General features: G+C 48.5%; 1 non-coding gene across 1 annotated transcript; it reads left to right on the forward strand.

The window, feature by feature from the left end:
• The first annotated feature begins 6,691 nt into the window (after nucleotides 1-6,691).
• On the forward strand, nucleotides 6,692-6,762 carry TRNAG-CCC (transfer RNA glycine (anticodon CCC)). The gene has a single exon. It is a non-coding gene; the product is annotated as a tRNA-Gly (tRNA).
• The last annotated feature ends 15,107 nt before the right edge of the window (nucleotides 6,763-21,869 follow it).

A 21,869-nucleotide genomic window follows, 5' to 3' on the forward strand; every position in this document is an offset into this window, starting at 1 on the left:
ACCACTTTTAACCAATTCCCTATCACGAGGAAAACTCTAATGTTATAACCGATCACTGGGAAGGACAAAACAGCCACCACCCCCTCACGATATAAGTTGCTTTCTAACAGTGTACCACCTCTGAGCCTCCTTCCATATTCCATTGGAGTGCTCCCAGTTCCTGAACGGTAAACCTTTTTGCGCACGGTAAACCTTCACTAATTACTGCTTCGGTGATCACCAGTGGCTTAACGTCTGCTATATCTGAACTTTGACGGTGCCTCGACATTTTCATCTACCAGATTGGACCAACAAGGCAATTCCACATCACGCTGTTGTTGTCCCATGTGCCTGGACTTAGTGACTACTCAGGCAGTCACGCAGAATCATTAAAATCATTGCCATTGTCCTCTGTTTTATTTGTTAACAATCACTGTCCAGACTCCTTTCACTTTACCTTTGCCTCTTCTAGAATGTCATGGAAATGGCATCATAGTGCACACACTCTTGCCTGCACACCTCTTCATCTTTGCACAGCGTCTCTGACTTTATCGATTGTTGAGTAAAGCAGATGTCATTCCTCTTTCATCGCTGAGTTGTATTCCATGGCAGTAACATAGCACAGTCTGTTTACCATTCACTCGATAATGAGCATTTGAGCTGTATCCAGTACTGGCTATTGTGAATAAAGCTGCTTTGAACAGTCTTTCCACGAGAGATCTTGTGGACGTAGGTTTTCATTTCTCTCGGTGAAGAATAGCTGGTACCAAGGAGTAGTATATGCTCCACTTCATAAAAACCACCAAAGCCTCTTCCAGAGCAGTTGTACCATTTTATGTTACCACCAACAATATGACAGTTGTGGTTATTGCACATCTTTGCCAAGATTGTTGGTGTTTCCTCTCCTTATAATTTTGCCACGCTACTAAGAGTCGTGGTAGCTCAACATGGTTTTAATGTCCGTTTCTCTAACGGCTAAAAATATTGAGGACTCCAGGCATGCTTTTTTGGCCATGTGCATATCTTCTTTTCTGAAGTATCTGTGCATATTTTTTAACCCATCTGAAAAATAGTGGGGTTTTTGATCTTTGAAAAACTTGGTACTGGGTTGGAGGAGCTCATTTTACATTACAATGACAGGCGGTGAGGGTGGTCAGCTATGTGTTGTGAATATTTTCTCCCTGCCTCTAGCTTGCTTTTCCATTTTAGTGGCCTCCTTGAATGAGAAGATACGGCTAACGCTGATGAACTCTAATTTATCATTTGTCTTTGTTTTATACATTCTTTGGGTCCTGGTTAGTACATCTTTGCCTACCACGAAATCACGAAGCATCCTCAAAATGCCTTATACCTTTAACTTTTATGTCTTGGTCTATGATCCACTTCAGACTGACTTTTGTGTGTAGTGTGAGATAGAAATACAGCAGCCCCCCTCCCAATATGGAACCTATTTCCTTTCCCCATTGAACTGCTTTTCTTGAAAACTCATTCACTAATTGAGCTATGGGTCAGTTTCACGTCTCTGAACTCAGTCCATTTTCCAGTTGTGTACCCTGATGCCATTTGCACACTGCTGGTCTATGTTGGGGGCGGTGGTCACAGTAACTCTTAAGGTCAGGTAGTGCAAGTCTCCCCATTCCGCTCTGTTCCACACAGAGCGATACATTTTGCAACGTGTAATAACTCAGGTAACCATCCCCCAGGTCGAGATATGCGTGCCATCACATCATACTTCTCATTTCCTTGTGGGACACAGGCCCTCCCTCCAATGTACTGGCTGGCCCCTTGTAGCCAAAGAGCCTCTGTTGTACTCTCTGGGGATAACAAACGCCCAGTTGCCTGCAGGGCAGCTGAACCTTGCCAGAAAGATCTTACAGGACTCAAAACAGTCGGGATTTTCGGATGCAGGGGAGGGGGCGGGGGGGAAGTTAGCTCACTTTTCAGGCCTTTGGTCTTAGAGAAAGTTTCCTTTAGTAATTCCTAACCGTAAAAAGTACAAAGCTTTGTGCTGCTTAACATTTCCTCTTCTTTCTAGGCAGAGAGAGTCCCATGGAGCATACCTAATTTGCGAAATTGTTCGCTGGGTGCGATGTTGAAAACTGGAGGCTGAGGGAGAGCTCTATCATGTTGTGTTTTGTGTGAATAAAAGAAAATGAGGAAGAAGCGGAGATACAGAGAGGGGAATCATAGGCTGGATCCTGAAAAGCGATCGTGGGGTCTGGCCCTGGATGTCAGATTTTGGAGAAAGATGAGCGTATCCAGGGAAGGACTTCGTTGGAAAGAGCAAACACTTAAGGCTATTTTATGATGTTTTCCATTCGTTTATATGTACTTCTCCTTTCCCATCTTTGTAGATAAGGCACAGGTGAGCTTGATTCGTTCACTGCTTTTTGGAATGCATGCTTAAACAAAAGTGACTACCATACTTCAAATAGTCATCTGTGAACCTCCTAGACTCCTCTTAGGTGCCACCAACTGTGCATTCAAAGTAAAATGGGTCCAACCTGGGGACTCTACCTGGGAAAGTGCAATTAATTTTAAGGGGGTGGGTGAGAGAGGAATGAGACAGTCTCAACAATGGTTGCTTTCCTTACTGCAGTGGTTTTCATGTATGCTCCACACCCGATCGATCGATCCTTTCCTCAAATCCTTTCCTCCTTTTCTCAAGCAGTTGAGAAAAAGAATTCAGTGAGTTGCACCCTGGAAATGGACAGATTTCGTGGCTAGGGAAGTTCAAGCACTCCCGAGTGGGAAGATTGGGGACTGCCTACTCACTGGTACCCGGGCCACCTTTGTTCGCTGTGTCTACTTGCACTGGACTGGACAAGGGGACTCCACTTGCTTTCGCCAGCCAGGGGGAGGACGCGGTTCCAGAGGTGGTCAACTTCATGGTGACTCCAGATCCTGAGACCTCATAGGATTTTTCTTCACTTTCCCTTTCATGTCTCTTCTGCCTGCCCAATAAGAGAGGATTCACTGCCTTTCTCTCTCAGTCAGGACCCTTTTGGGGGGGTCCCTCGTGGACAGGACTGAAGTGGGCCTCTGGTTCCCCCTAGGTGTCTCTCCTGGCTTGGGCGTCTCCAGAGCTCAGGCTGGCCCAATATGGAACCCCCGGCTGGGCTGGTGGGACCGCGGGGAGCCCAGAAGGCTGCACTAGCGGTGGTGGAGGTGCGGGCCCCAGGCGGCAGGCGCCACAGTCAAACCCTGTTCTTCCCCGTGCACCTCCTCCTCGGGGATGCGCGGGACAGCTGGAATAAAGCGGCCCCTAAAGCTTCTCTGCGGGCTGAACCCAAAGAGGCGTGAAGTTCCAGGAGGGGTGAGAGGAACCTCACTGAGCAGAATCAGACTTCTTCCTGGCTGCCTCTCCTGGGCAGGCTCAAGAGAAGCTGATGTCGAGGATGGAGCCAAAGAAAAGGCTTCATGGCGGAAAACCCCACGATCTCGACAGACGTGCAAGTCCTAAATCCTAAAGTCTAGATGAGCAGGGGGCCAAGCTGAAATCCGCCCCTGTGCCCTGATCAGGAGAGTCATCTGCATGAGTTCAGAGGCCAGTAACAGGAGCGACTGTGCACATCTCTGGTTCTCAAACGGGGGCGATTTGGGCTCCCACCCTCATCCCTGGCCCCCTCTGTGACACTAGGCCTTGTCTGGAGATATTTTTTATTGTTAAAACTGGGGGAAGGGAGACGGAGAGTTTTCCACCTGGCATCCAGTCAGCAGAAGCCAGGGGTGTCATTAAACATGCTTCGGGGCTTCCCTGGTGGCGCAGTGGTTGAGAGTCCGCCTGCCGATGCAGGGGACGCGGGTTCGTGCCCCGGTCCGGGAAGATCCCACATGCCGCGGAGCGGCTGGGCCCGTGAGCCATGGCCGCTGAGCCTGTGCTCCACAGCGGGAGAGGCCAGAAAAGTGAGAGGCCCGCGTACGACAAAAACAACAACAACAATAAACAAAACATGCTTCGGTCCTCAGGCGGAGCCCTCCCCCACAAACAATGATCCCGCCCAAAATATCAACACTGCGGAGGTTGAGAAACCCCGGTGTAGATCAATGTCCACACACTTGAGAGACGAGAAAACACGAATGAATTCCTGACTACTTGGATGTGGGGTCTGAGGAAAACCGTGGCGTCAGAGAGAACTCCAAGATCGTTGACCTGGGTATAGAGAAAGATGGAGTTGGCATGGACTAAGGCGGGAAAACTGCAGGTGCAGCAGGTTGTAAGGGGGAAGATCTGTTATCAAACGTCACTCGGGTCCTCTGGCCCATCGCACAGCAAAGCCAATCAACGGACACCAGGTAGTGGTAAGGAAAGTACAGCGTTTATTGCAGGGTGCCTGAGCAAGGAGAACGGGCAGCTAAAGCTCAAAAGACCCCAAATCCTGGATGGCTTTCAGGACAGTGTATTTAAAGGCAGGGTGAGGGAGAGGGTCTCAGGGTGCGTGATCAGCTTCCACACAATTCTCTGGCTGGTTGATGGTGAGGTAACAAGGTGAAGTTTCAGGAATCAACGTCATCAATCTTCTGGCTCTAACTGGTCAGGGGTCTATGTGCTTGTGGTCGGCAGTTTCCATCTGGTGGGGAGTCTGAGTTCTGTAAATACAGCTTGGGAATGTGCATCAAACAGTGTTATCTATGTCCTTCAGGGAGGAACTACAGGTCCCTTGACTCTGCTATATGACTGATATATTGTGAAAATTCTTACCAGTTCTCCTGCCTGACTGCTGTTCTTTATTTCTGCATGTTTTCATTCCTCTAATCATTAATTCTTGGGCCAGACTTTTTGCAACTCAGGGAAGGCTCAGGAGACTGAAGTTTTTCTTTACGGAGAGCTGGGGACACGACGGGATGGGTTAACCGACAAAGCCCATCGGGGGATTGCTCGGCTTAAGCTCCGGAATCCAATTTAGCGCCTTGGAGCCTGGCTTAAAAGGGTTTTCCATCCAAGCCGGGTCTCCGTTGCTGCATCCGCCTGAGTCCTTTTGGACAATGGAGATGCCGGCTGTCGGTGCGTGGCCCCTTCTCAGCCCCGCCACATTCCCTCCCGCCTCCTCCCGGCCACCGGGCCCCGGTGACCTTCTCTCCACACGCGGCCACCTCACAAAGACGCGTCACAGGGCTAGTTCTCAAGGCTAGGTGCGGCCGGGATGAGGCAACTCGCTCGGGACTTGCGGACCCGGCAGGCCCCGCGGGCGTTCGGGCTCCTTTTTTGGAGGAAGCACGGAGGGAACGGCCTTAGGGAAGGCTTTCTGGAACGACGGATGACCCGCTCCCCCGAAGCCTCAAGGTCTTCCAGAGCAAAGGGAAAGGTCGCTGTAGTCAGAAGCACGTGAAAAGCCATCCACCAGCAGCTCCCTGGTGGTCCCGTGGCTAGAATTCAGCGCTTTCACCGCCGCGGCCCGGGTTCCACTCCCGGTCAGGGAAACCTTTTGGGCAGCTTTCCATCCCCTGAATTGTGTTGCGGCGTGCTCCCCGCACCGAGGAAAACCAGAGTGGCCGATTCCCAGGGCACCTAGGTCGTGCTTATCTCCAGGGCAGCCCTACCCCACCCGCGCCCGCACAGCGCCACATCCTCTCATCTCCACCGCACAAGTGGCTTTCCAGGGCTTCCGAGCATCTTGCTCAGGTTTACACAGCCCTGCAGAGGTTCAACTCCCTGTGGGGTTCAAACCCTTGCCCGTTGCTACCCGGGGCGCAGGTCACGTTGAGCTCTGAATAACCGAGAGAGGCTTCACGCCCGTTGCTACTGGGGGCAACGGGAAGATTAGATTGGCCGGCTCCGGGAAGATGTCCTGGAGATTAGATTCTCCCATATAATCAAACATTGGTTGGAAACAACAGTAATTGATCTTTTAATAATTATGATATATCACATATCCTTCCAAATGCTTTGAACACTTTAAAAAGCAGACGCGGGCTTCCCTGGTGGCGCAGTGGTTGAGAGTCCGCCTGACGATTCAGGGGACACGGGTTCGTGCCCCTGTCCGCGAAGGCGAAGGTCCCACGTGCCGCGGAGCGCCTGGGCCCGTGAGCCGTGGCCGCTGAGCCTGCACTTCCGGAGCCTGTGCTCCGCAACGGGAGAGGCCACAACAGTGAGAGGCCCGCGTAACGCAAAAAAAAAAAAAAAAAAAAAAAAGCAGACGCATACTATTGCTATAATGGTTACAAGAATGACTCACTATTCTTGTACAAAACAACGGTGTGTTTCTTCGTTATCTCTCTTTTGATTCTGGCCCTTTCCTTTTTCTAATTCCAGTCTAATTCTGCTTCTCTTTCTTATTTCTTGCCTGGATGAGAATTTCACTTGCCTAACCTAGCAAGTTGGATTATTTTCTCAGACTCTCTAAGGTAAGAGTTTGAGGTTGACAGTTGCAGGTATAGGGTCATAAACAAGGGATCTGGATGAATTTCCGATGTTTTTTCGGCAGGGGTCTGTTGTACGGTTAGAAAGAGCCTTCCTTGTTCAGAGTTGTGGTGTGAGCTGACGAAGCCGATATTTTGATATTTTCATTGGAATGTCCCCACTTCATGCTGTTGCCTGCTTGTAGGCCTTTTTCGCAAGGCTTTGTCCCCAGTGCCTGTCCAGTCTGTGAGCTCTGTCTTTCAAAGACAACGGTGTAGGCCTATTATGGAACCTCTTTGTTTCGCTGCCGCGGGCCGTCGGTCACTCTGGAGATGCTTTCTGGAGAGCCATTAGGGATCTGAATGGAGAGGGGCACTGGTGGTTCAGTGGTAGAATTCTCGCCTCCCATGCGGGAAACCCGGGTTCGATTCCCGGCCGGTGCAGTGTCTCTTCCTGATCCCTTTTCCGGCCCAGACTTTTCACTCCTTGGTTCTTGCCTGCTGCACACGCAAGTCCGATGACCTCGTGGTTTTGGCCACAAGGAGTACTAAGATGAGAATTAACATCTGAAGGCAGTCCTGACCGGAAGACGTTAAGGATGCATCTGAATGGGGACTTTGCAGAGCCCTGGGGCTGTGAGGGAGTACCATATGGCAGCAACCACCTCGCTGGTCAGTTGGTACCTTTCTACCTGCAAGTGTCGTCCACCTCCTACTCATCCTCCTTCTCCTGCCCCACTTCCTCCCCTCCTTATCCCCCTCTTCCCTTCCCCTCTCCTTCTCCTTCCCTTTCCCCTCCCTCTCCCATCCCCTCTTCCCCCTCTCCCTCCTCTTTCTTCTTTGCCATCTGTAATGTTCCCTCATTGGGATTTCACTTCTAATATCCCTTATTGGTTATAAATTTGAGCAGCCTTACATATTTGTTAACCATTTGGATTTTCTCTTATAGGTTCTCCCCCACCCCCATCCCCACCCAAGACCTTGGTGATTTTCCTACAGGTCTTTTTCTTCTTGTTTTGTAAGAATTTATTAAATATCTTCAGTAGTAGTTGATTATGCTGACTGCAAGGACATTCACTTAAGTTGTGACTTGTCTTTTTTACTCTTTAGTCTGTGGTTTGATGAACAGAGATGCTTGATGTAGTCCAATTGATCAGTCTTCATTAAGAACTGTTTTTTTTTCCCTACATTTTATGACATATTCTTATTAGTTATCCATTATACATATTAGTGTATGTATATCAATCCCAATCGCCCAATTCATCACACCACCACCCCACCCCCGCCACTTTCCCCCCTTGGTGTCCATACGTTTGTTCTCTACATCTGTATCTCAATTTCTGCCCTGCAAACCGGTTCATCTGTACCATTTTTCTAGGTTCCACATATATGCGTTAATATACAATATTTGTTTTTCTCTGACTTACTTCGCTCTGTATGACAGTGTCTAGATCCACCCACGTCTGTACAAATGACCCAATTTCTTTCCTTTTTATAGCTGAGTAATATTCCATTGTATATGTGTACTACATCTTCTTTATCCATTCATCTGTCGATGGGCATTTAGGTTGCTTCCATGACCTGGCTATTGTAGATAGAGCTGCAGTGAACACTGGGGTGCATGTGTCTTTTTGAATTATGGTTTTCTCTGGGTATATGCCCAGTAGTGGGATTGCTGGGTCATATGGTAATTCTATTTTTAGTTTTTTAAGGAACCTCCATACTGAAGGACTGGTCTTTTTATCTTATTTTTAAAATCCTCGCTTACCCTTGAGATCATGGAAATACCCTGCTATATAACACCAACTAAAATCATTTTATGTTTAATTCCACATTGAAATGATTTTGGTTATGGTAGAGGTAGGAGTCACCTTTCATTCCCCTGTCCCATCCCCAGTGCACATGATTGAACTGTGTGGTATAATTGTTGAATATTTAAAATGTTTTTAGTACCTTTGTTTCTTGAATCCTCAATTTAATCCAATTGAATCCTCCAATTTAGTCTGATTTTAAAATATTTGTATATACCAAATAAACTCAATTCTCTTAATAATTTTAGTAATTCATCTTTCATCCATGTAAATAATTATAGTAGTCATTTTTCATTTTCACTTCTTATACCTTTTCTTTTTCTTGCCTTTCCTCACTGGCTAAGATCTCCATCACAATGGTGAAAAGATGTGGTCAGAGTGAGGCCTATTTGTCTGATTCCTGAGGGTTCCTAATTGGTAACGGGGGTGGGGGGCTGGGAGCCAGGGGTTTATTACCCACTATAATGTATGCTGAAGGTTTCTTGTTTGTTTTTGTTTTGGAAGCTACCCTTAGCAGATTAGGGCCGTTCTCTTCTAGCTTATTATGCTAAAGGATTTTTTTTTCAATGTTAAATCAATGATGAATTTTTTCAAATACCTCTTCTGTTTTAGTGATTATGATTTCCCTCCTCTAGGTTGTTAATGTGGTTAGATTAATTTATTTTCTAATGATAATCAACTGTTTTCCCAGGAAAAGACCAATTTTTCACAATTAAAAAATGTATTGCTGGATTCAGTATTTTTTTAACATTGCAGCAAATAAGACAGGTCTGTAATTTATATTTTTCACATTGCCTTTGTGGGGGGTTGTTGGTTTCAACATAAACTCATTTTAAAAAGTTGGAGAAATGTGCCGTCTTTTAATTCTTTTAGAATTTGTTTGCTTTGGAGTCATTTCTTCTAATGAACTGTTTTTTGGTCCTGGAGCTTTCTTTGAAGGAAGATTTTAAAATTCTGATTTAAAAAATGTAATGCTTATAGGACTAGTCCATTTTATTTCCCTAAACTCATTATTGGAATATGTTCACTTCCTCTAAATTTTTAATCAGTTGTTATATATGTGTTTATGATATTCATTTATCGTTTCCTTATGTCTACGAGTTCAGTAGTAATGGCTTCCTTCTTTCCTCTCTTTTTAAAAAAATCTATGTATATTTCTTTTTATTTAGAATTTCCACAAGCTGTGAAATTGGGGGCTGAGATAATTTTTTTAGCTCTCAAGGATTTTGGAGACCTCTGTTGACATTTAAGAGCCATGCAATGCCTAAGAAGAGGCACTGGGAGTATTTAAGAAAACACTCTCCTGTGTCAGTCCCACACTCGCCTCCCACTCTGGGCTATTATTTCTTTAAAATATTTGTTTGTTTGTTTGTCTGTTTTTGCGGTACGCAGGCCTCTCACCGTTGTGGCCTCTCCCATTGCGGAGCCTATGCACAGACTCAACGGCCACGGCTCACGGGCCCAGCCACTCCGCGGCATGTGGGATCCTCCCGGACCGGGGCGCGAACCCGCGTCCCCTGCATCGGCAGGCGGACTCTCAACCACTGCGCCACCAGGGAAGCCCCTCTTTAAAATATTTGTAAAAATTTAAAAATTTTTAAAAATACGAAAAGTACAAAAAATAAATATGTATCCCTCACCTAATTTTAAATGATGTTATCCTTTTGCCATGTTCTTTTTAGAATTTTCATAAGAACTAAAAATATTTCAGATGTTGCTGAACTTCTCCTCACCTCCTTAATCACTTCACCCCATTCTCCCATTTCCTTTCTAGAAATACCCATCCTCCTGATGCTGGTGTGACATTTCTTTACAAGTTTTGGTATAAGACAATAAATGATTAAAGACATATATAATATATCCATCTATTTTTTGTTTTAAGAATTTATATGAACACCATCATACTATGTCATCTTTTGTCACTTGATTTTTTTTCATTCAGCTTTGTTTTTCAGTTTTATCCATATTGATAGATAGAACTAGTTCATTCATCTTAATGGCTTAATAGCTGTAGAACAGTCCATGGAAAGAATAAACCAGAGTTTATGTATCCTTTCCCCTCAGGACCATTGGGTAGTTTACATGTTTTTATAAGTACATGCAGTGCTTCAGTGAACCTTCTTGCACATGTCTTCAGAAGCACACGTGTGGGCTTCCCTGGTGGCGCAGTGGTTGAGAATCCCCCTGCTGATGCAGGGGACACGGGTTCGTGCCCCGGTCTGGGAAGATTCCACATGCCACGGAGCGGCTGGGCCCGTGAGCCATGGCCACTGGGCCTGCGCGTCCGGAGCCTGTGCTCCGCAACGGGAGAGACCATAACAGTGAGAGGCTGGCGTACCATAAAAAACAAACAGAAGCACACGTGTGGGGGGGCCTTCTTGCCTCTTAACAGTTTTATCAGTTTTAGTAGTCTTTTCAAAGAGGCAACCACTTACTTTTTCACTTCTGTAAATTTATTTCTAATTCTTAAATTCCTGGTTTTCTACATAATTTCTGCACTTATCTGCTTCTGTTGTTGTTGTTATCCTTTTTTGTAACTTTTTGAAATGGAGATTTAGCTCAATAGCGATCAGTCCTGATTTTCATAATTCACCTTTAAATCTGTGTATTGTCCCCTAAAGACCAGTTTAGCTGCACCTTGTGTGTATACATAGTATTTTCCATTTTGTTTGATTCAGAATATTTTCTAATTTTCATTTTCATGTCTGCTTTGATACAAGTGTCGACAAAAATTCTATTAACAATCAAGTTAAGAAGAAAAAAGAGGATTTTATTCGAGTCAAACTGAGGATTATAACCTGGGAGAGAGACTCTCAGAAGCTCTGAGAACTGTTGTTCTGAGACAAAAGGTCATACATCCAAATGACATACTGACATTTTACATAAAGTTCACCAAAGATACATAGTCCAGGTAATCATGTACAAAGCGAGCAGGAAGTCACTTGACCACTTACGAAGTTGGGAAAGAATGCTAATCTTTTAAGAAGTTACATTGCTAGTGTCAGAAGAAATGGGTGGTGGGGGGACGATCTCTACAGTCAATGGGGCATTTACACCTCTGAGGAGGTCTGGTTATTGTATAATGCAGATGCACTTTTCACATGAAAGTGGGGAAAGAGGAGGCCCAAGAGGACAGAGAGAGTGAGAGTTTTATGCTTAAATTTTCTCAACCTGCTTTAAAATATAAATTTCATTTCATCACAAGGATTGATAGAATTGTTAAAATTCCAGATGCATGAGATTTCGTTCTTATGTGTTAAAATTGAATTCTAGGTGCTAATTGCTTCTCTTGAAATGTTATTTGTGGATACCTCTACAGCCCTAGGATGAATATATTTTCCTCTGAATATAGTCTCCTCTGATAGGCTCCTGGGGTTCGTTAGCAGCTGGGAAACAACACACCAAGTTGAGGTCTTATGGTTTCCCAGACTACCCAGGCTACGAGTACTCAAGGCTAAATCCTCTAGAGGTCGAGTCTGTGGCCATGATTTCTCATGAACTTTTAAAACTTTCTTATTCTTTATACTGTTTGTGGCACCAAGGCTGCCTGGTCCAAAGAGCCCTGGGATTTGAAGGGGCAGGACTAGATCGGATGACCCTTACCCCTGAGGGCTTAAGACTTTGGGGTTCCAGCTTAATGTAGTGAGGACCTCCTATAAGACTTCTCAAGTTAGCCTGGGATTAAAACTTGGCTTTTGTGTTCCTTGTGCGCAAACAGAAGATGAAATAAGCTATCTTGGCAATTCACCTCAGAGTGTAAGCAGCCTTGAGGCCTCTTTTCCTTTTTTTTTTTTTGCACTGGCACCTGCCAATGTTAGTGGCAAGCTTGCCATCTACCTTGAGTCTATGCTTTTTAAAGCTACTGATAAAGCTTTAAGAAACAAACAACAACAAAAAGCCCTCTTCATTGAAATTGAAGTAGATTGTATTCTCTTACTTTGAAAACTATACCTTTATAATCACCAAGGATGAATTTAGAATTCCTGGACTTCTTGGAGTGACACACCAGAGAAAGGAAGTATGGTGAGACCCTCCACCACTGCTTGCCTACTGGCCTGCTGGAACCAGGTTTTGTCCTGCACCTCCAACACATCCATGCTACATCCATTAGCTCTCCCTAAAAGCAGCCTCTTTACACTGCACTGCCCACAAGCTCTAGGTCTGAGTACAAAAGGAAAAAAAGTGAATTTTGCCCTCAGTTTGACAATGTCAAGAAGAAAGATCCAAAAATTTTACACATGAACTAAAAGACACTTGGGCAAGGGATTCTGGGATTCTTTGCACATTTTGGGAACGTCTCCTTGGTTCCATATAATCTTTGCCCAATGGAAGAAGGCACGGCCAGAAGAGGGCCACAGTGGGGCCCATGGCAGATCTCTTCTGCCCTGACTCCAAGCACAATATTGTCTAGACCAGCATGTGAACAATGGTCGCAGTAACATTCCCCAAGCAACAGTGGTGTTGCCAACCATTTTGTTGGGAGGCTGTGACCTAAGAATAGAAGAAAACGAAGAGAACAGAAGAGAGCACTGGGTGGAAAAATCTGTTTCAGCTAATCCGGGGTATTGTGCCAGTTGTGCAGAGCCCTTGAACTGAGATGGTAAGGAGCTATGGCAATTCGCCCCCCGGGGTTTGATTGCTGGCCAAGTTTTGTAAAAGGTAGTTAACATCAACAGATTGGCTACAGAGTGGATAAAAGAACAGACTCTGTCCTACAGAATTGCCAAGGATATATGTGTAAGAATATTCTCCACACACTGTTTTTCATAATAGAATGGCAGAACCGATTTATTATTCAACAAGTATGTAAGGTTTAAATGTATATTAATATATTCCGACAATGAAAAGGCACTTGTTAAAAAAGAGACAATTCTGATGATTCAATTGATGTTACTGATAAAAATAAGAGGTCACCATTACTGAGCATTCGTGGCTCTGTTACACACAATTCCTTATTGGAAGCTCAGAACTACCCAAGGAAATGTGTAACCTGCGGAGGAAGTGAGAGGTCCCCTGGCACAAAGAAAGGTAGGCACTCAAGGAACCCAAGGATAGAAAACAAAGAAGGGGGAAGAGGAAGGGGAGGAGGGAGAGGAGGCGGAGGAGGGGGAGGAGGAGGGAGAGGAGGCGGAGGAGGGGGAGGAGGAGGGAGAGGAGGCGGAGGAGGGGGAGGAGGAGGCCACAGCCCGGTGAGTTTTCCACAGCAGCTGGATAACCCTGGTCGAGAGAGGGAGCGCTCGTTCCACAAGCCTCTCTGCGACCACAGGCTTCGGCCTGCTGCCTTCTTGGAAGACGCCCTCCTTCCCTCTTTTGTCTCAGGCAGGACGCTGAAGAGCGCGTCGTCCTAGAGATTTCTCCGCTCCCCAAAGCCCTAGGAGGGAAGGACAGACCGACGGAAGCGTTGCTCCGAAGTTGTCCATCGCGCAGCATCCGGCTTTCTGCTGGATGATTTCCCCGGTGCCTCTTCTGGGTAAGAGTGGACCCCACAGGATATTCCTGCTGTTCCCTGAGGAGCAGTGGGAGAGACGCCAACTTGGCCGGCTCCTCGGGCCGCGCGAGACCCAGGCCCCCGAGCTAGGCCCCTCGATGGGCTGAGCCCAGAGAACAAGCAAGGGAACGGGTTGCCTTCTAACTCCAGAGGTTCTCACTCCTCCCGTTGCAGGAAAACACTGATCCAACTCCCGTAAACACCGCAGAGGCAGCTAGATCATTTCTGAGGGCTGGGGGTGGGGGGTGGGGTGGGGTGGGCGGCGGGCGCCGAGGGGCGGGTGGAGGGAGCGCTAACTCTCCGCAGGAACACGGCTGGGGTGGAAGAGGAGAGGCGGAAGGCAAGGCCGGGTGGAAGGCCAGAAGGGTTGGCTAGCCCAGGCAAGGATACTGCGCGCCGGCTCCAGGAGCCTCCTTGCGAAGGCAGGCCTCGGGCCTCCTTGTTCCTGGAAGGGTGCCTCATTCCGATCTGGCCCCCAAGGGCCTGTGGAGCTCTAGGCCTTCAGGCGACGTTCGCACGCTTTCGTAACACCGCGGCCGCGTGGCCTTTCTCCTGCGGATGCCAGCCGGCCAGCCTGCGGGCACTGCCCAGACCAGAGCGGGGCCCAGCGGGCGGGGCCCGGCGCGCACACACACACGCGCGTGGCCGGCAGCGGGCTGGAGGAGAAGGCACGTCCCGCACTTGTGAACAGACAGGAGGCGTGGCTCAGGAAGCAGGACCCATCCATACACTTTGGTCACGAAACAGGAAAGCCGGGAAGATGCGGGTGCAGACCCGATTTCCCAAGCTGTGGAGCGCTGGCTGGGGGTGCGCCTCTCGCCCTGCGCCCGGGGAGCGGAGCGCAGCGAGACACCACGGAAGGGACATCGTCTGTCATGAACCGAGGGGTATCGGGGAGAGCACGAACGCAATCTTTCATTAGCACAGATCCCTACATCAGCACGCCCCGAGTGCAGTAGAGGAGCCTCGTCCTGGGAAAACTACCTTAGTGATCACAGTCTCTCCCGTGCCCGGTAACCATGAGCATACACCCCGCAGGCACGGTCAACACCCTGCCCTCCCCTCCCCTCGCTGTTCTTCCAGACCGATCTCCGAAAAGCCACCGATCGCCCACTCCCGCCTGCCCAACACACAGGAGATCCCACGGCCCGGCCCACAAGACTGACCGCCTTTCAGCAGTGGCGCCCGACCCACCGACCCGCAGCCACTGCGCTGTCCCATCACCTACACACCCCACCTGCGCCTCTGAGGCTCCGTCCGCTACACCTGCCAGGGCTCTCGCTCTCTCTCCTGTTGCCTTACAGTGGATGCAACATTTATCCCAACAGGTCTTCGGAGTGAGCGTCCAAGGGAAAAGGGAAAAGGGAAAATGCGCCCAGTGCCTGGGAGAGTGTGCAGGGTTTAAATGCAACAGCCATTGTAGAAACTGTGGGACTTGATTGTGGTTTTGACGTAGTGGTGTTGATTTTTACTCTTACCTTCTGCTTACGGCAGCAGTGCAACAATGTTCCATTCTGCGCATACGTCACCTGCTGCCTTTGTTGGGTCAGTTAACTGTTGTTAACTCCCTACACGGCTTAATCTACAAGGGGAACAACGCTCCAGGATCCGACCCAGCGCTGACCTTCCTGTCAACACTCGTGGATATCGCCTCCGGGCACCACTGCCGAGCGCCTAATAAGCATTTCATCCAGGGCATCTATTGATACTAACACCAGGACCCGGCTTGCCCTCTCTCGGTTATTCAGAGCTCAACGTGACCTGCGCCCCGGGTGGCAACGGGCAAGGGTTTGAACCCCACAGGGAGTTGAACCTCTGCAGGGCTGTGTAAACCTGAGCAAGATGCTCGGAAGCCCTGGAAAGCCACTTGTGCGGTGGAGATGAGAGGATGTGGCGCTGTGCGGGCGCGGGTGGGGTAGGGCTGCCCTGGAGATAAGCACGACCTAGGTGCCCTGGGAATCGGCCACTCTGGTTTTCCTCGGTGCGGGGAGCACGCCGCAACACAATTCAGGGGATGGAAAGCTGCCCAAAAGGTTTCCCTGACCGGGAGTGGAACCCGGGCCGCGGCGGTGAAAGCGCTGAATCCTAGCCACGGGACCACCAGGGAGCTGCTGGTGGATGGCTTTTCTCGTGCTTCTGACTACAGCGACCTTTCCCTTTGCTCTGGAAGACCTTGAGGCTTCCGGGGGGGGGGGGCGGTCATCCGTCGTTCCAGAAAGCCTTCCCTAAGGCCGTTCCCTCCGTGCTTCCTCCAAAAAAGGAGCCCGAACGCCCGCGGGGCCTGCCGGGTCCGCAAGTCCCGAGCGAGTTGCCTCATCCCGGCCGCACCTAGCCTTGAGAACTAGCCCTGTGACGCGTCTTTGTGAGGTGGCCGCGTGTGGAGAGAAGGTCACCGGGGCCCGGTGGCCGGGAGGAGGCGGGAGGGAATGTGGCGGGGCTGAGAAGGGGCCACGCACCGACAGCCGGCATCTCCATTGTCCAAAAGGACTCAGGCGGATGCAGCAACGGAGACCCGGCTTGGATGGAAAACCCTTTTAAGCCAGGCTCCAAGGCGCTAAATTGGATTCCGGAGCTTAAGCCGAGCAATCCCCCAATGGGCTTTGTCGGTTAACCCATCCCGTCGTGTCCCCAGCTCTCCGTAAAGAAAAACTTCAGTCTCCTGAGCCTTCCCTGAGTTGCAAAAAGTCTGGCCCAAGAATTAATGATTAGAGGAATGAAAACATGCAGAAATAAAGAACAGCAGTCAGGCAGGAGAACTGGTAAGAATTTTCACAATATATCAGTCATATAGCAGAGTCAAGGGACCTGTAGTTCCTCCCTGAAGGACATAGATAACACTGTTTGATGCACATTCCCAAGCTGTATTTACAGAACTCAGACTCCCCACCAGATGGAAACTGCCGACCACAAGCACATAGACCCCTGACCAGTTAGAGCCAGAAGATTGATGACGTTGATTCCTGAAACTTCACCTTGTTACCTCACCATCAACCAGCCAGAGAATTGTGTGGAAGCTGATCACGCACCCTGAGACCCTCTCCCTCACCCTGCCTTTAAATACACTGTCCTGAAAGCCATCCAGGATTTGGGGTCTTTTGAGCTTTAGCTGCCCGTTCTCCTTGCTCAGGCACCCTGCAATAAACGCTGTACTTTCCTTACCACTACCTGGTGTCCGTTGATTGGCTTTGCTGTGCGATGGGCCAGAGGACCCGAGTGCCGTTTGATAACAGATCTTCCCCCTTACAACCTGCTGCACCTGCAGTTTTCCCGCCTTAGTCCATGCCAACTCCATCTTTCTCTATACCCAGGTCAACGATCTTGGAGTTCTCTCTGACGCCACGGTTTTCCTCAGACCCCACATCCAAGTAGTCAGGAATTCATTCGTGTTTTCTCGTCTCTCAAGTGTGTGGACATTGATCTACACCGGGGTTTCTCAACCTCCGCAGTGTTGATATTTTGGGCGGGATCATTGTTTGTGGGGGAGGGCTCCGCCTGAGGACCGAAGCATGTTTTGTTTATTGTTGTTGTTTTTTGTTTTTGTCGTACGCGGGCCTCTCACTTTTCTGGCCTCTCCCGCTGTGGAGCACAGGCTCAGCGGCCATGGCTCACGGGCCCAGCCGCTCCGCGGCATGTGGGATCTTCCCGGACCGGGGCACGAACCCGCGTCCCCTGCATCGGCAGGCGGACTCTCAACCACTGCGCCACCAGGGAAGCCCCGAAGCATGTTTAATGACACCCCTGGCTTCTGCTGACTGGATGCCAGGTGGAAACTCTCCGTCTCCCTTCCCCCAGTTTTAACAATAAAAAATATCTCCAGACAAGGCCTAGTGTCACAGAGGGGGCCAGGGATGAGGGTGGGAGCCCAAATCGCCCCCGTCTGAGAACCAGAGATGTGCACAGTCGCTCCTGTTACTGGCCTCTGAACTCATGCAGATGACTCTCCTGATCAGGGCACAGGGGTGGATTTCAACTTGGCCCCCTGCTCATCTAGACTTTAGCATTTAGGACTTGCACGTCTGTCGAGATCGTGGGGTTTTCCGCCATGAAGCCTTTTCTTTGGCTCCATCCTCGACATCAGCTTCTCTTGAGCCTGCCCAGGAGAGGCAGCCAGGAAGAAGTCTGATTCTGCTCAGTGAGGTTCCTCTCACCCCTCCTGGAACTTCACGCCTCTTTGGGTTCAGCCCGCAGAGAAGCTTTAGGGGCCGCTTTATTCCAGCTGTCCCGCGCATCCCCGAGGAGGAGGTGCACGGGGAAGAACAGGGTTTGACTGTGGCGCCTGCCGCCTGGGGCCCGCACCTCCACCACCGCTAGTGCAGCTTTCTGGGCTCCCCGCGGTCCCACCAGCCCAGCCGGGGGTTCCATATTGGGCCAGCCTGAGCTCTGGAGACGCCCAAGCCAGGAGAGACACCTAGGGGGAACCAGAGGCCCACTTCAGTCCTGTCCACGAGGGACCCCCCCAAAAGGGTCCTGACTGAGAGAGAAAGGCAGTGAATCCTCTCTTATTGGGCAGGCAGAAGAGACATGAAAGGGAAAGTGAAGAAAAATCCTATGAGGTCTCAGGATCTGGAGTCACCATGAAGTTGACCACCTCTGGAACCGCGTCCTCCCCCTGGCTGGCGAAAGCAAGTGGAGTCCCCTTGTCCAGTCCAGTGCAAGTAGACACAGCGGACAAAGGTGGCCCGGGTACCAGTGAGTAGGCAGTCCCCAATCTTCCCACTCGGGAGTGCTTGAACTTCCCTAGCCACGAAATCTGTCCATTTCCAGGGTGCAACTCACTGAATTCTTTTTCTCAACTGCTTGAGAAAAGGAGGAAAGGATTTGAGGAAAGGATCGATCGATCGGGTGTGGAGCATACATGAAAACCACTGCAGTAAGGAAAGCAACCATTGTTGAGACTGTCTCATTCCTCTCTCACCCACCCCCTTAAAATTAATTGCACTTTCCCAGGTAGAGTCCCCAGGTTGGACCCATTTTACTTTGAATGCACAGTTGGTGGCACCTAAGAGGAGTCTAGGAGGTTCACAGATGACTATTTGAAGTATGGTAGTCACTTTTGTTTAAGCATGCATTCCAAAAAGCAGCGAACGAATCAAGCTCACCTGTGCCTTATCTACAAAGATGGGAAAGGAGAAGTACATATAAACGAATGGAAAACATCATAAAATAGCCTTAAGTGTTTGCTCTTTCCAACGAAGTCCTTCCCTGGATACGCTCATCTTTCTCCAAAATCTGACATCCAGGGCCAGACCCCACGATCGCTTTTCAGGATCCAGCCTATGATTCCCCTCTCTGTATCTCCGCTTCTTCCTCATTTTCTTTTATTCACACAAAACACAACATGATAGAGCTCTCCCTCAGCCTCCAGTTTTCAACATCGCACCCAGCGAACAATTTCGCAAATTAGGTATGCTCCATGGGACTCTCTCTGCCTAGAAAGAAGAGGAAATGTTAAGCAGCACAAAGCTTTGTACTTTTTACGGTTAGAAATTACTAAAGGAAACTTTCTCTAAGACCAAAGGCCTGAAAAGTGAGCTTCCCCCCCGCCCCCGCCCCTGCATCCGAAAATCCCGACTGTTTTGAGTCCTGTAAGATCTTTCTGGCAAGGTTCAGCTGCCCTGCAGGCAACTGGGCGTTTGTTATCCCCAGAGAGTACAACAGAGGCTCTTTGGCTACAAGGGGGCAGCCAGTACATGGGAGGGAGGGCCTGTGTCCCACAAGGAAATGAGAAGTATGATGTGATGGCACGCATATCTCGACCTGGGGGATGGTTACCTGAGTTATTACACGTTGCAAAATGTATCGCTCTGTGTGGAACAGAGCGGAATGGGGAGACTTGCACTACCTGACCTTAAGAGTTACTGTGACCACCGCCCCCAACATAGACCAGCAGTGTGCAAATGGCATCAGGGTACACAACTGGAAAATGGACTGAGTTCAGAGACGTGAAACCGACCCATAGCTCAATTAGTGAATGAGTTTTCAAGAAAAGCAGTTCAATGGGGAAAGGAAATAGGTTCCATATTGGGAGGGGGGCTGCTGTATTTCTATCTCACACTACACACAAAAGTCAGTCTGAAGTGCATCATAGACCAAGACATAAAAGTTAAAGGTATAAGGCATTTTGAGGATACTTCGTGATTTCGTGGTAGGCAAAGATGTACTAACCAGGACCCAAAGAATGTATAAAACAAAGACAAATGATAAATTAGAGTTCATCAGCGTTAGCCGTATCTTCTCATTCAAGGAGGCCACTAAAATGGAAAAGCAAGCTAGAGGCAGGGAGAAAATATTCACAACACATAGCTGACCACCCTCACCGCCTGTCATTGTAATGTAAAATGAGCTCCTCCAACCCAGTACCAAGTTTTTCAAAGATCAAAAACCCCACTATTTTTCAGATGGGTTAAAAAATATGCACAGATACTTCAGAAAAGAAGATATGCACATGGCCAAAAAAGCATGCCAGGAGTCCTCAATATTTTTAGCCGTTAGAGAAACGGACATTAAAACCATGTTGAGCTACCACGACTCTTAGTAGCGTGGCTAAAATTATAAGGAGAGGAAACACCAACAATCTTGGCAAAGATGTGCAATAACCACAACTGTCATATTGTTGGTGGTAACATAAAATGGTACAACTGCTCTGGAAGAGGCTTTGGTGGTTTTTATGAAGTGGAGCATATACTACTCCTTGGTACCAGCTATTCTTCACCGAGAGAAATGAAAACCTACGTCCACAAGATCTCTCGTGGAAAGACTGTTCAAAGCAGCTTTATTCACAATAGCCAGTACTGGATACAGCTCAAATGCTCATTATCGAGTGAATGGTAAACAGACTGTGCTATGTTACTGCCATGGAATACAACTCAGCGATGAAAGAGGAATGACATCTGCTTTACTCAACAATCGATAAAGTCAGAGACGCTGTGCAAAGATGAAGAGGTGTGCAGGCAAGAGTGTGTGCACTATGATGCCATTTCCATGACATTCTAGAAGAGGCAAAGGTAAAGTGAAAGGAGTCTGGACAGTGATTGTTAACAAATAAAACAGAGGACAATGGCAATGATTTTAATGATTCTGCGTGACTGCCTGAGTAGTCACTAAGTCCAGGCACATGGGACAACAACAGCGTGATGTGGAATTGCCTTGTTGGTCCAATCTGGTCGATGAAAATGTCGAGGCACCGTCAAAGTTCAGATATAGCAGACGTTAAGCCACTGGTGATCACCGAAGCAGTAATTAGTGAAGGTTTACCGTGCGCAAAAAGGTTTACCGTTCAGGAACTGGGAGCACTCCAACGGAATATGGAAGGAGGCTCAGAGGTGGTACACTGTTAGAAAGCAACTTATATCGTGAGGGGGCGGTGGCTGTTTTGTCCTTCCCAGTGATCGGTTATAACATTAGAGTTTTCCTCGTGATAGGGAATTGGTTAAAAGTGGTTACCTCCCATCAATTTTGGCGAACAGTTTTAGGCTTTGTTTATGACTTTCAGAGGCATAAACAAGAAGTGGCCCAAGGTAAGTTTCACTTGTTTTGCTAAATAAGCGAAACGAGCTCTTCCTTGTGTGACTAAAACGGGTTTGTCTGCTCAGGGAAGTTTCAAGCGTGATCTCCATTTGTGTCTGATTTTTAACAATTCCCCGCCCGCTTTTGGTCATGCTCTCAGTCTAACGGTACTCTCGGGCACCAGCATTGATGTAGTCAGGCAGAAGAATCACACATATTCGCTGTTTCCACTAGCTGGGTCGTCAGGGCGCAGGGTGCTGTAGTCACCGTTTTCATGATTTCTGCGGTGACTGTTAAGGTCTTCCAGTTGTCCAGTCCTGATGGATACCATTTGTCTTGTGAGTGGCTGCCGACAGGCATTTAAAATCCTTGAGAGTATAGAAAGGCACTAGAGAGGTTACGTCGGTGACTCTAAAGGGAACAAGAGCCAAGGATTGAAAAAGTCCTCGGAGCAGAGATTCCCAGGAGCCAAGATTAAACCAGCAAAACAGGTCTAGGGAGGGGGAGTCGCCTATCTGATTAAAATTTTTTATCTGGTCTTTAAGATCCTGCAGATTTTGAGTAACACCGAAACCACATTTTTTCACCAGTTACAGCACAGGAGGCTCCTTGCCGGGCTTCCCTATTTTGGAGCAGGGCCGAAGAGAAGCCACTGCCCTGGGTTTCCTTCTGCTCAGACACGAGGTAAGTGCCCTGTGTGGGGTTTCCTTCCCTTCTCCTGACCTCCTGCCGCCAGGTGGCCTGGG

Source organism: Kogia breviceps, chromosome 1, assembly GCF_026419965.1.
Source record: "Kogia breviceps isolate mKogBre1 chromosome 1, mKogBre1 haplotype 1, whole genome shotgun sequence".
In the NCBI taxonomy this organism is placed as follows: domain Eukaryota; kingdom Metazoa; phylum Chordata; class Mammalia; order Artiodactyla; family Physeteridae; genus Kogia; species Kogia breviceps.